Source organism: Convolutriloba macropyga, unplaced genomic scaffold (assembly GCF_964194025.1).
Source record: "Convolutriloba macropyga unplaced genomic scaffold, txConMacr16.3 SCAFFOLD_2456, whole genome shotgun sequence".
NCBI classification, from domain to species: Eukaryota; Metazoa; Xenacoelomorpha; order Acoela; family Convolutidae; genus Convolutriloba; species Convolutriloba macropyga.
Window position 1 is genome coordinate 2,725 of NW_027452423.1, and position 12,276 is coordinate 15,000.

Sequence of the window (12,276 nt, forward strand, 5' to 3'; positions counted from 1 at the left end):
TGATCGGGCCTTCAGCAAGCACGACCGAGCTGTACCGGAGCTAACACTAAGACCGAGGGGTCTTAGAGAGCCCTCTAGCGGGGCGAATAGAGCTTGATCAAGCCTTGGGCAAGCTAGATCGAGCAGGACTGAAGCTAAGCAAGAGACCGAGAGGTCTGTCTGGTCCTCCTAGAGAGGCCAAGAGAAAGTACGAGAAGCCAACTAAAGCTTGATCGGGCCTTCAGCAAGCACGACCGAGCTGTACCGGAGCTAACACTAAGACCGAGGGGTCTTAGAGAGCCCTCTAGCGGGGCGAATAGAGCTAGATCGAGCCTTGGGAAAGCTAGATCGAGCAGGACTGAAGCTAAACGATAGACCGAGAGGTCTGTCTGGTCCTCCTAGAGAGGCCAAGAGAAAGTACGAGAAGCTAACTAAAGCTTGATCGCGCCTTCAGCAAGCACGATTGAGCAAGACCGGAGCTAACACTAAGACCGAAGTGTCTTAGAGAGCCCTCTGGTGGGGCGAATAGAGCTAGATCGAGCCTTGGGAAAGCTAGATCGAGTAAGATTGAAGCTGAAAGAGTGTCAGAGGAGCAAATGAACCTCCAAAAAGTGAAAATCAAATTTTAGAAAAAACACAAGTTAAATACTGCATGGACAGTATTTCTATGTGTGGGGCATTATTAGGGGGAGGTGTCTTGTCAAAATATGGCTGGACTAAAGACCTCAACCCGGATAGGGTGGAAGGCCCCATGATCGGTCTGTTACTAATCGGTGACCGATAAAGACCTGACCAAGGCCTGTAGTAAGCTTGGTTAGGCATTACAGGAGTTAACACTAAGACCGAGGGGTCTTAGAGAGCCCTCTAGCGGGGCGAATAGAGCTAGATCGAGCCTTGGGAAAGCTAGATCGAGCAGGACTGAAGCTAAGCAAGAGACCGAAAGGTCTGTCTGGTCCTCCTAGAGAGGCCAAGAGAAAGTACGAGAAGCTAACTAAAGCTTGATCAGGCCTTCAGCAAGCACGACCGAGCTGTACCGGAGCTAACACTAAGACCGAGGGGTCTTAGAGAGCCCTCTAGCAGGGCGAATAGATCTAGATCGAGCCTTGGGAAAGCTAGATCGAGCAGGACTGAAGCTAAACGATAGACCGAGAGGTCTGTCTGGTCCTCCTAGAGAGGCCAAGAGAAAGTACGAGAAGCTAACTAAAGCTTGATCGGGCCTTCAGCAAGCACGACCGAGCTGTACCGGAGCTAACACTAAGACCGAGGGGTCTTAGAGAGCCCTCTAGCAGGGCGAATAGAGCTAGATCGAGCCTTGGGAAAGCTAGATCAAGCAGGACTGAAGCTAAACGATAGACCGAGAGGTCTGTCTGGTCCTCCTATAGAGGCCAAGAGAAAGTACGAGAATCTAACTAAAGCTTGATCGGGCCTTCAGCAAGCACGACCGAGCTGTACCGGAGCTAACACTAAGACCGAGGGGTCTTAGAGAGCCCTCTAGCAGGGCGAATAGAGCTAGATCGAGCCTTGGGAAAGCTAGATCGAGCAGGACTGAAGCTAAACGATAGACCGAGAGGTCTGTCTGGTCCTCCTAGAGAGGCCAAGAGGAAGTACGAGAAGCTAACTAAAGCTTGATCGCGCCTTCAGCAAGCACGATTGAGCAAGACCGGAGCTAACACTAAGACCGAAGTGTCTTAGAGAGCCCTCTAGTGGGGCGAATAGAGCTAGATCGAGCCTTGGGAAAGCTAGATCGAGTAAGATTGAAGCTGAAAGAGTGTCAGAGGAGCAAATGAACCTCCAAAAAGTGAAAATCAAATTTTAGAAAAAAACACAAGTTAAATACTGCATGGACAGTAATTCTATGTGTGGGGCATTATTAGGGAGAGGTGTCTTGTCAAAATATGGCTGGACTAAAGACCTCAACCCGGATAGGGTGGAAGGCCCTATGATTGGTCTGTTACTAATCGGTGACCGATAAAGACCTGACCAAGGCCTGTAGTAAGCTTGGTTAGGCATTACAGAAGATAACACTAAGACCGAGGGGTCTTAGAGAGCCCTCTAGCGGGGCGAATAGAGCTTGATCAAGCCTTGGGCAAGCTAGATCGAGCAGGACTGAAGCTAAACGATAGACCGAGAGGTCTGTCTGGTCCTCCTAGAGAGGCCAAGAGAAAGTACGAGAATCTAACTAAAGCTGGGTCGGGCCTTCAGCAAGCACGACCGAGCAGTACCGGAGCTAACACTAAGACCGAGGGGTCTTAGAGAGCCCTCTAGTGGGGCGAATAGAGCTAGATCGAGCCTTGGGAAAGCTAGATCGAGCAGGACTGAAGCTAAACGATAAACCGAAAGGTCTGACGGGTCCTCATAAGAGGCATGGAGAAAGATCTGATACTAAAGTACCTCTCGGAAGTAATAAAATATGCCTGATGAAGCCGGGTATGATGTTTGTTGTTTGATGGCATTCATCGATTAGGTCTGGTGGATTCCCCATTACTCCGAGTGGTACTAGTAGAGGCTCCTACAGGGGTGAGCAAAGCGAGATCAAGCCTTAGGCAAGCTAGATCGAGCAGAACTGAAGCTGAAAAGCAAAATAAATGACAGGTCTGTCCAAATCAATAAACTTGAAATCCAGTGTGGTCACCACGGGTCACGAGGTGAATTCCTAGCGATTGTCTGCTGAACGTATAGGAAGGCCCGAAACGAACGATAATTTCATTGCACAGTGGAGATACTATACGTTCAGGAGTAGCATACATCGGGTTTGATCTATGATCATGTCTGGTCTCCGAGGATCCACCGGGTTACCAACTGGCACCGCTGTACTGGGTGTAAAACTGGGCCACCTGAAGTCCCGGGTGTAAAACTAGGTGCCTCTGTGCCAAAGTAGCGGCTTGCGTAGTGCATTATGCCTCCGGCTTGCGAAATGGTTATAAGCAATAACAACAGGACGCCGCGGGGTGTTCACTTAAAGGAGTAACGTTCTCTCAAGGGAGGGGATCTAAAAATCTTGATAAAACATTTATTCTATGCAAAATTTGTGCGCAAATTTTGCAAAGTAAAAAGCTGCACTGTAGCAAATTCTATGTGTGTAGCATTATTAGGGAAGTGTTGTTTGATGGCACCTCTCTACTTGATGCACCAAAGAACTACCTTGATGGCTCATGACCGCTGGTAATCTGTCGTCGCTAGTAGTTCGGAACTGAGAACAAATATGTTCGCAAATTACAACAATTATACAGCATATTGCTGAATAAAGCAGAACCGAATAATACTCAGTGACTTTACACCAAGACTGACTAATGTCTGGATTGTATCGTCCTACTCGAGTAAGGCGAAGAAAAGCTAGAAAGATACGCTTTTCACAAAGCAGGCTTAATGCATGCAAACCAAGGAGGAAGGAGTGATGCCCCTCCTTATAATAAGCAGAACCAAATAAAGAACAGACAGCATCATCTGTACAGTGACCAAGAAGAGGTGAAACTTCTGTATGTGAAAAGGCAATTTGAGCGAGATTTATTAGCAGACTAGTATTATGTTGTTTCTAGTAGGCGAAAGCCGAAACATCAACATGTGAAAATCTGATATTAAATCCTCAATCATTTTCCCTAGTATTATACAGCTATGAGTAACCTTAATTGGACACGGCAATTATTGCTGACCGGTGAAACTTTCGCATGGGAAAGACACACACACTTCTTGACAAAGCAATAAGTATTATGCTGTTTCTAGTACGCGAAAGCAGAAACATCAGCATGTGAAAGTTGTGAAGTTGAAGAATTTTTGTGTTGAGTACGATGTTGTTACTAGTAACCATGTCGACAGCTGAGAACTGTTCTCTAACCAATAGAAGGTGAAACTTCTGTATGTGAAAAGGCAATTTGAGCGAGATTTCTTAGCAGACTAGTATTATGTTGTTTCTAGTAGGCGAAAGCCGAAACATCAACATGTGAAAATCTGATATTAAATCCTCAATCATTTTCCCTAGTATTATACAGCTACTAGTAGCCGTAATTGGTCAGGGAAACATTGTTGACCGGTGAAACTTCACATGGGAAAGACACACAAATTACTTGACAAAACAATAAGTATTATGCTGTTTCTAGTATGCGAAAGCAGAAACATCAGCATGTGAAAGTTGTGAAGTTGAAAAGTTTTTGTGTTGAGTACGGTGTTGTTACTAGTAACCATGTCGACAGCTGGAAAGCTGTTCTCTAACCAATAAAAGGTAAAACTTCTGTATCTGAAGAGGCGGCGTGATTGAGATTTTTAACAGACTAGTATTATGTTGTTTCTAGTAGGCGAGAGCCGAAACATCGACATGTGAACATCTGGTTTTTAAATCATGAGTCAATTCTCCCTAGTATGATACAGTTGTTAGCCGGTATTGGTAACAGTAGAACAGAGATTTGGAGGGCAAAACCTGCTCATGGGAAATGCTCACAGAGCGCTATCTACCAGTACACATAGTATTATGCTGTTTCTAGTACGCGCGAGCCGAAACATCAGCATGTGAAATGTGTAATCGTGGGTAACTCTAAGTGTGTAGAGTACTGTGTAGTAACTAGTAGCCATGCCAAAGCATGCATTGAAACTCTTCGTGATTTAAAAAGCTCAAAGCAAGATTGACGAGGCCGCAAGGCTATGTCTTTCTAAATTCGAACAAATCGAAAGATTGTTCAAAGTACAATTAAACTGATTGATCCTGTCAGTTGCCATATGCTTGTCTGAAAGACTAAGCCATGCATGTGCAAGCGAAGCTTGAAAAAGTGGAACCGCGAATGGCTCATTAAATCAGTTACTATCTATTAGTTGATTTGCAAGCTAAATGAATAACTGCGGTAACCCTGCAGCTAATGCATGCTGATTGTCCGACACTGTCGGAGACTTTTACAAGACTACACCGGGTGATTTGCTAAGTACAGACACATCCCGTGATGAGTCCTAGTAACTGAAAGATCCCAGATAGCTTCGGCTTGGGGACGGAACTTCCGAATTTCTGACCTATCAACCTATGATGGTAGTGTAACGGACTACCATGGTTGTGACGGGTAACGGGGAATCAGGGTTCGATTCCGGAGAGGGAGCCTTAGAAACGGCTACCACATCCAAGGAAGGCAGCAGGCACGCAAATTACCCACTCTCCGCACGAGGAGGTAGTGACTAGAAATAATGATATGAACCTTTATGGTTTGTAATCAGAATGGAATGGACTTAAAAGCTCCATTGATGAACGAGTAGAGGGCAAGTCTGGTGCCAGCAGCCGCGGTAATACCAGCCTCTACAAGCGTATGCAATAGTTGCTGCGTTTAAAAAGCTCATAGTTGGATCTGTTTGAGTAGAACGGCAACATGGTCTTCAGTTAAATCTGTTGACTCGTTCCGCTCATCCTTCGCATCGAAGAAATAGTTTGCACTTAAATGTGACGAACTGTGGAAACGGTGTTTTCACCCTGAGAAAATTAGAGTGTTCAAAGCATCCTTTGGGATCGAATAATAAAGCATGGAATAATGGAGAATGACCCGCTACTCGATTGATGCCGGTTGGCTGAGTGCGGTAATGATTGAAAGGAACAGACGGGGGCATTTGTATTGCTACGTTAGAGGTGAAATTCTTGGATCGTGGCAAGACAAACTACTGCGAAAGCATTTGCCAAGAATGTTTTCATTAATCAAGAACGAAAGTCAGAGTATTGAAGAGGATTAGATACCCTCGTAATTCTGACCATAAACTATACCAACCTACAATTTGTCAAAGTCGATCTTGACTTGGCAAGAGATTAACCGGGAAACCAAAGTTTATTGGTTCCGGGGGAAGTATGGTTGCAAAATCGAAACTTAAAGGAATTGACGGAAGGGCACCACCAGGAGTGGAGCCTGCGGCTTAATTTGACTCAACACGGGAAAACTCACCCGGTCCAGACATCTTAAGGATTGACAGATTGAATATCTTTCATGATTATATGGGCGGTGGTGCATGGCCGTTCTTAGTTAGTGGAGTGATCTGTCTGGTTAATTCCGATAACGAACGAGATCTTCTCCATCTAAATAATGAAATTCACTATATGTGAATTCAAACACTTCTTAGAGGAACTATGCGGAATTAAATACCGCAGATGAAGTGAGGCTATAACAGGTCTGTGATGCCCTTAGATGTTCTGGACTGCACGCGCGCTACACTGTGTACTTTTAGATTGAGTACTCAGCCCTTGGTCCGAAATGGACTGGGCAATCAGAGAAAAGTACAGCGCTTCAAGGGGATCGTCTGTTGTAACTTGCAGACGTGAACCAGGAATTCCTGGTACTTATGAGTCAACAACTCATAGGGATTACGTCCCTGCCCTTTGTACACACCGCCCGTCGCTACTACTGATTGGATAGTTAAGCAAGAATTGCAAATTCCTACTGTTGGGACTTCGGTCTCCGGCAACGGGATGAAGCGGATCGAGCTTAATTGTCTAGAGGAAGTAAAAGTCGTAACAAGGTTTCCGTAGGGGAACCTGCGGAAGGATCAGTGATTGATTCCTTCGGGCATGGCTGCTGGTAGAGGCCATGTCTGTAGTGCGCATGACGCTCTGTCGCTAGAGATTGCTTGGCAACCAATCTCGAATTATGTATCGAGCTCAAAAACTACTTGTGTGGATACATAGTTCAGCAGTCATGGCAAGGGACTGCTTAAAGGGAGACTAGTTAGCAAAAGCAGCCTAGCAGAACTGCAGCTATCTAGATCTCAGAAGCTGGGTTATAGATGCCCAGCTATAGACTTGTGAATGAGAAAGGCCTAAAAAGGTCCACAAGTCGCGTGGTTAGAACCGACACGCAAAAATCCCAGCGAGTGACAGAGCGTTGCGCTGTTCAGTGGGAAAGAGTTGAGCTACTCGGGGCGCCCACTGAACTTGCTCCGAGCCAAAGGCTCGAAAAAACACAGCTTAGCCTCAGATCCTTTACATAGAAGGCTAGCTAAAATAAACTTACCTTGGACGAGGGTAAAGTTTAGTCAGTTCTTAGGGGAGAGTAATCCACAGCTTCTCGCCCTCTGAACATTCTCCCAGATATGTAGGTCTGGGAGAGTCTCCTCCTGTTCTTCGGAATCTGGAGGTAGACAAAGACAGTACGATACGATCTTGCATCGGGATGACTAACCGATAATGATCATAATCTGACAATTTTTCCGGCTTGAGGCACCGGAGTCAGATTAAAGACACATACTGAACTAAAGGCGTATGTGCAAAGCTTGTCGGAGTGTAGAGAGTCAAGCTGAGTTGACTCGTCACGTGGTGATGACAACAGCCATGTGCAAAACACTCACAACTTTATCGTCTATGTGGAAAAGGTTGCTAACAGCGCTCTCTATGAGAGGCCCTCGCATATAACTATACGAGGAAAAGGCGATAGAGTTGTTTGAATGTGGGGCAGGTTCATCGACAAGCTAAGTTGATCACATTCTTGTTGTGGCATCCTACTAGAATTGGTCACGGTCTGCACCAACTCTCCCCAAGTTGGCCAGACTTAAAACTAGAAATAAGGTTTGCAGCTATGTGAACCTAGAAACTGTAAAGGAGTTGAAAGAACTTAAAGGAATTGAAAGAGGCCTTGAGGTATATCCTCTTGGTAAAGACCCACAAAAGCTCACAAAAGTGGCTTCGAAGGGCAAAACTGGTTCATCCAAAACAATTGGAGAGCTTAAAGCAGAACCAATTCGAATGAAACACTATTGGTGAAACTTCATCATGAGAACGTCACAAGCTGATCACGCTCTATGATATGACTAGTATTATGTTGCTTCTAGTAGGCTAAGCGCAAGCCGAAACATCAACATGTGAAAGTCGTAGAATTTTGCAATCAAACTGTGGCTAGTACTGTGATGTTACTAGTAACCTGGTGTTCCGTCATATGGCCAAGAGAGCATTTGAAGGCGAAACTTCTGCATGGGAAAGCTGCATCATGATCAAAATTTTATATCGAGTATTATGTTGACGTTAGTAGGCCTTGGCCGAAAACGCAGCATGTGAAAGGTATAGATAAAAGTTATTGTTGCAGTCAGTACTGTGTAGTTACTAGTAGCTGGATTTAAGCTCAAAATGAGACACTGTTGGTGAAACTTCATCATGAGAATGTCACAAGCTGATCAAGCTCTATGATATGACTAGTATTATGTTGCTTCTAGTAGGCTAAGCGCAAGCCGAAACATCAACATGTGAAAGTCGTAGAATTTTGCGATCAAATTGTGGCTAGTACTGTGATGTTACTAGTAACCTTGTGTTACGTCATATGGCCAAGAGAGCATTTGAAGGCGAAACTTCTGCATGGGGAAGCTGCATCATGAACAAAAGTTTATATCGAGTATTATGTTGACATTAGTAGGCCCTGGCCGAAAGCGCAGCATGTGAAAGGTATAGATAAAAGTTATCGTTGCAGTCAGTACTGTGTAGTTACTAGTAGCTGGATTTAAGCTCGAAATGAGACACTGTTGGTGAAACTTCATCATGAGAACGTCACAAGCTGATCACGCTCCATGATATGACTAGTATTATGTTGCTTCTAGTAGGCTAAGCGCAAGCCGAAACATCAACATGTGAAAGTCGTAGAATTTTGCGATCAAATTGTGGCTAGTACTGTGATGTTACTAGTAACCTTGTGTTACGTCATATGGCCAAGAGAGCATTTGAAGGCGAAACTTCTGCATGGGGAAGCTGCATCATGAACAAAAGTTTATATCGAGTATTATGTTGACGTTAGTAGGCCCTGGCCGAAAGCGCAGCATGTGAAAGGTATAGATAAAAGTTAGCGTTGCAGTCAGTACTGTGTAGTTACTAGTAGCTGGATTTAAGCTCGAAATGAGACACTGTTGGTGAAACTTCATCATGAGAACGTCACAAGCTGATCACGCTCTATGATATGACTAGTATTATGTTGCTTCTAGTAGGCTAAGCGCAAGCCGAAACATCAACATGTGAAAGTCGTAGAATTTTGCAATCAAACTGTGGCTAGTACTGTGATGTTACTAGTAACCTTTTCTTACGTCATATGGCCAAGAGAGCATTTGAAGGCGAAACTTCTGCATGGGGAAGCTGCATCATGAACAAAAGTTTATATCGAGTATTATGTTGACGTTAGTAGGCCCTGGCCGAAAGCGCAGCATGTGAAAGGTATAGATAAAAGTTATCGTTGCAGTCAGTACTGTGTAGTTACTAGTAGCTGGATTTAAGCTCGAAGTGAGACACTGTTGGTGAAACTTCATCATGAGAACGTCACAAGCTGATCACGCTCTATGATATGACTAGTATTATGTTGCTTATAGTAGGCTAAGCGCAAGCCGAAACATCAACATGTGAAAGTCGTAGAATTTTGCGATCAAATTGTGGCTAGTACTGTGATGTTACTAGTAACCTTGTGTTACGTCATATGGCCAAGAGAGCATTTGAAGGCGAAACTTCTGCATGGGGAAGCTGCATCATGAACAAAAGTTTATATCGAGTATTATGTTGACGTTAGTAGGCCCTGGCCGAAAGCGCAGCATGTGAAAGGTATAGATAAAAGTTAGCGTTGCAGTCAGTACTGTGTAGTTACTAGTAGCTGGATTTAAGCTCGAAATGAGACACTGTTGGTGAAACTTCATCATGAGAACGTCACAAGCTGATCACGCTCTATGATATGACTAGTATTATGTTGCTTCTAGTAGGCTAAGCGCAAGCCGAAACATCAACATGTGAAAGTCGTAGAATTTTGCAATCAAACTGTGGCTAGTACTGTGATGTTACTAGTAACCTTTTCTTACGTCATATGGCCAAGAGAGCATTTGAAGGCGAAACTTCTGCATGGGGAAGCTGCATCATGAACAAAAGTTTATATCGAGTATTATGTTGACGTTAGTAGGCCCTGGCCGAAAGCGCAGCATGTGAAAGGTATAGATAAAAGTTATCGTTGCAGTCAGTACTGTGTAGTTACTAGTAGCTGGATTTAAGCTCGAAGTGAGACACTGTTGGTGAAACTTCATCATGAGAACGTCACAAGCTGATCACGCTCTATGATATGACTAGTATTATGTTGCTTATAGTAGGCTAAGCGCAAGCCGAAACATCAACATGTGAAAGTCGTAGAATTTTGCGATCAAACTGTGGCTAGTACTTTGATGATGCTTGTAGCCAACCGAATTGGTTGAAAAGCCCAATAAGTAAGCTAACTTGGGAGAGCTTGTTGGAAACCAAATGCTACTAGATTGGTCCAAATACATCCTTCAACAGGGGATCACTTGGCTCGCTTTACGAAGAGGAGCACAGCTATATGTGTTAATTCGGTATGAATCGCAAGATTTGTTTACCGACCTCTCTAACGCAAAAGGCGGTCTCGGCTTCGGCTGTTGACTGCGTCCGATTCAGGGTTATATAACTCTCGATTGAACACATTGATGTTCTATTGTTGGTGCTTCCAATAAAATTGGAACACTTAAAGCAGAACCGATTCAAATAATAGCATTCTGATCAATGATTGCATTCCTTGATCAAGAACTGCTGGAGTCATTGTGATGGCGAATTTTCTTCATAAGAAAATTGCAAAGAGACGGAACTTAATGAGACTAGTATTATGTTGTTTCTAGTAAGCGGAAGCTGAAACAGCAACATGTGAAAATCAAGTTTTGTTCAATGATCTCGAGGCGATAAGTACTATGAAGCAACTAGTAGCCTAAGCATGACTCAGATTTGAGACAGTCAAAAAGACTGGCGAAACTTCTTCACATGAAAGTTACATAGAGAACTACAAATGTATACAGCGAGTATTATGTTGTTTCTAGTAGGCGAAAGCTGAAACATCAACATGTGAAAGTTGTCTGCAAACTGTAGAACGATATGTGATTAGTACTGTGCTGTTACTAGTAGCCAGTCTGACTGTAGAAGCCAAGACAAAGGGAAACTAATGCATCTGAAAAGGACAAGTTATGGAAAGGTATGCACGATAAGTATTATGTTGTTTCTAGTAAGCGGCAGCTGAAACATCAACATGTGAACGTCGTTGTGTACAGTAACCTAGAACTATATAGTCCTTAGTAACGTGCATTTACTAGTACCTGTAATTGGTATTCAGACTCAGGCAGTTTGGAATAGTTTGGCAAAGATGCACCAGAGAAAACTGGGATTTGATACAGAAATTGTTGAATACAAGTATTATGCTGCTTCTAGTAGGTTGAATCCGAAACATCAGCATGTGAAAATTGAAAACATTTCTGGTTCGAATTGTCACAAGTATTTGGTGATCTGAGTAGCCAAACTCACTACAACGCCAATTGAAGGCAAAAATTCTCAACGGGAAAAGCTATTCTCATTGAATGAGCTAACAAGACGAGTATTATGTTGCTTCTAGTAGGCGAAAGCCAAAACATCAACATGTGAAAGTCTTGCTGAACAAATTTAATGTTGTTGAGCTCAGTACCGTGTGAATTAGTAGCCATAATTGGCGAGCGAAAATTGAACTGGCGAAACTTCGTCTTTGGAAAATTGCAGATGCCGAGCACTTATTTTGCAACGAGTATTATGTTGACTGTAGTAAGCGAAAGCCGAAACAGCAACATGTGAAAGCTGTTGAAATTTGTGGTCATTTTGCAATAAGTACAAGGAGTGTAACTAGTAGCCAGGTCAAAATTTGGGATAAGAATGAGCAAAAATTCTGCATGAGAACAGTTGAAATTATGAAACTAAATTACAAAGACTAGTATTATGTTGTTTCGAGTACGCGAAAGCGGAAACATCAACATGTGAACGTTTGTAACGAAGTTTCGTTAATTTTCAGCCTAGTACTGAGCAAGAACGAGTAGCCTCATCTCCAATCCCACGCAAAATGTAGTGAAATATGTGAGTGAACCTTATTCACGGTGAGGGTTTCCCGAGGTCTGTATTGCAGCGAGTATTATGTTGCTTCTAGTAAGCGAAAGCTGAAACAACAACATTTGAAAGTTGGAATTAATGACTGAATGGAAACTTCGACCTGTGTTTGATAGTAGTAGCGAACAAAACTGCTGAATCGGTTTCTGTCTCATATTGGTCAGTGAACCAATTAAGAGACAATCAACTACATAACCTGAATTGGGCGAGAGAACCCCCTTAACTTAAGCATATCAGTAAGGGGAGGAAAAGAAATCAACTGAGAATCCCTTAGTAATGGCGAATGAACAGGGAAAAGCTCATCGGGAAGAGAAATGGCAACATTTCTCGGTGTCCGGTATGGTTTGATGCTAGACTGGTGAATTTGTCCTGATGTCTACTGGAAAGTAGCATCAAAGAAGGTGAAAATCCTGTAAAGGTCATTTTCGATACCA

At 43.5% G+C, this 12,276-nt stretch overlaps 1 non-coding gene and 1 pseudogene across 1 annotated transcript in view; both read left to right on the forward strand.

The window, feature by feature from the left end:
* The first annotated feature begins 10,198 nt into the window (after positions 1-10,198).
* On the forward strand, positions 10,199-10,350 carry LOC142357469 (5.8S ribosomal RNA; annotated as a pseudogene).
* Positions 10,351-12,033: 1,683 nt separating this feature from the next.
* LOC142357470 (large subunit ribosomal RNA) overlaps positions 12,034-12,276 on the forward strand; it is a 3,522-nt gene continuing 3,279 nt past the window's right edge. Inside the window, exon 1 of the ribosomal RNA XR_012761613.1 lies at positions 12,034-12,276. This exon is cut by the window's right edge and continues 3,279 nt beyond it. This is a non-coding gene — a ribosomal RNA (large subunit ribosomal RNA).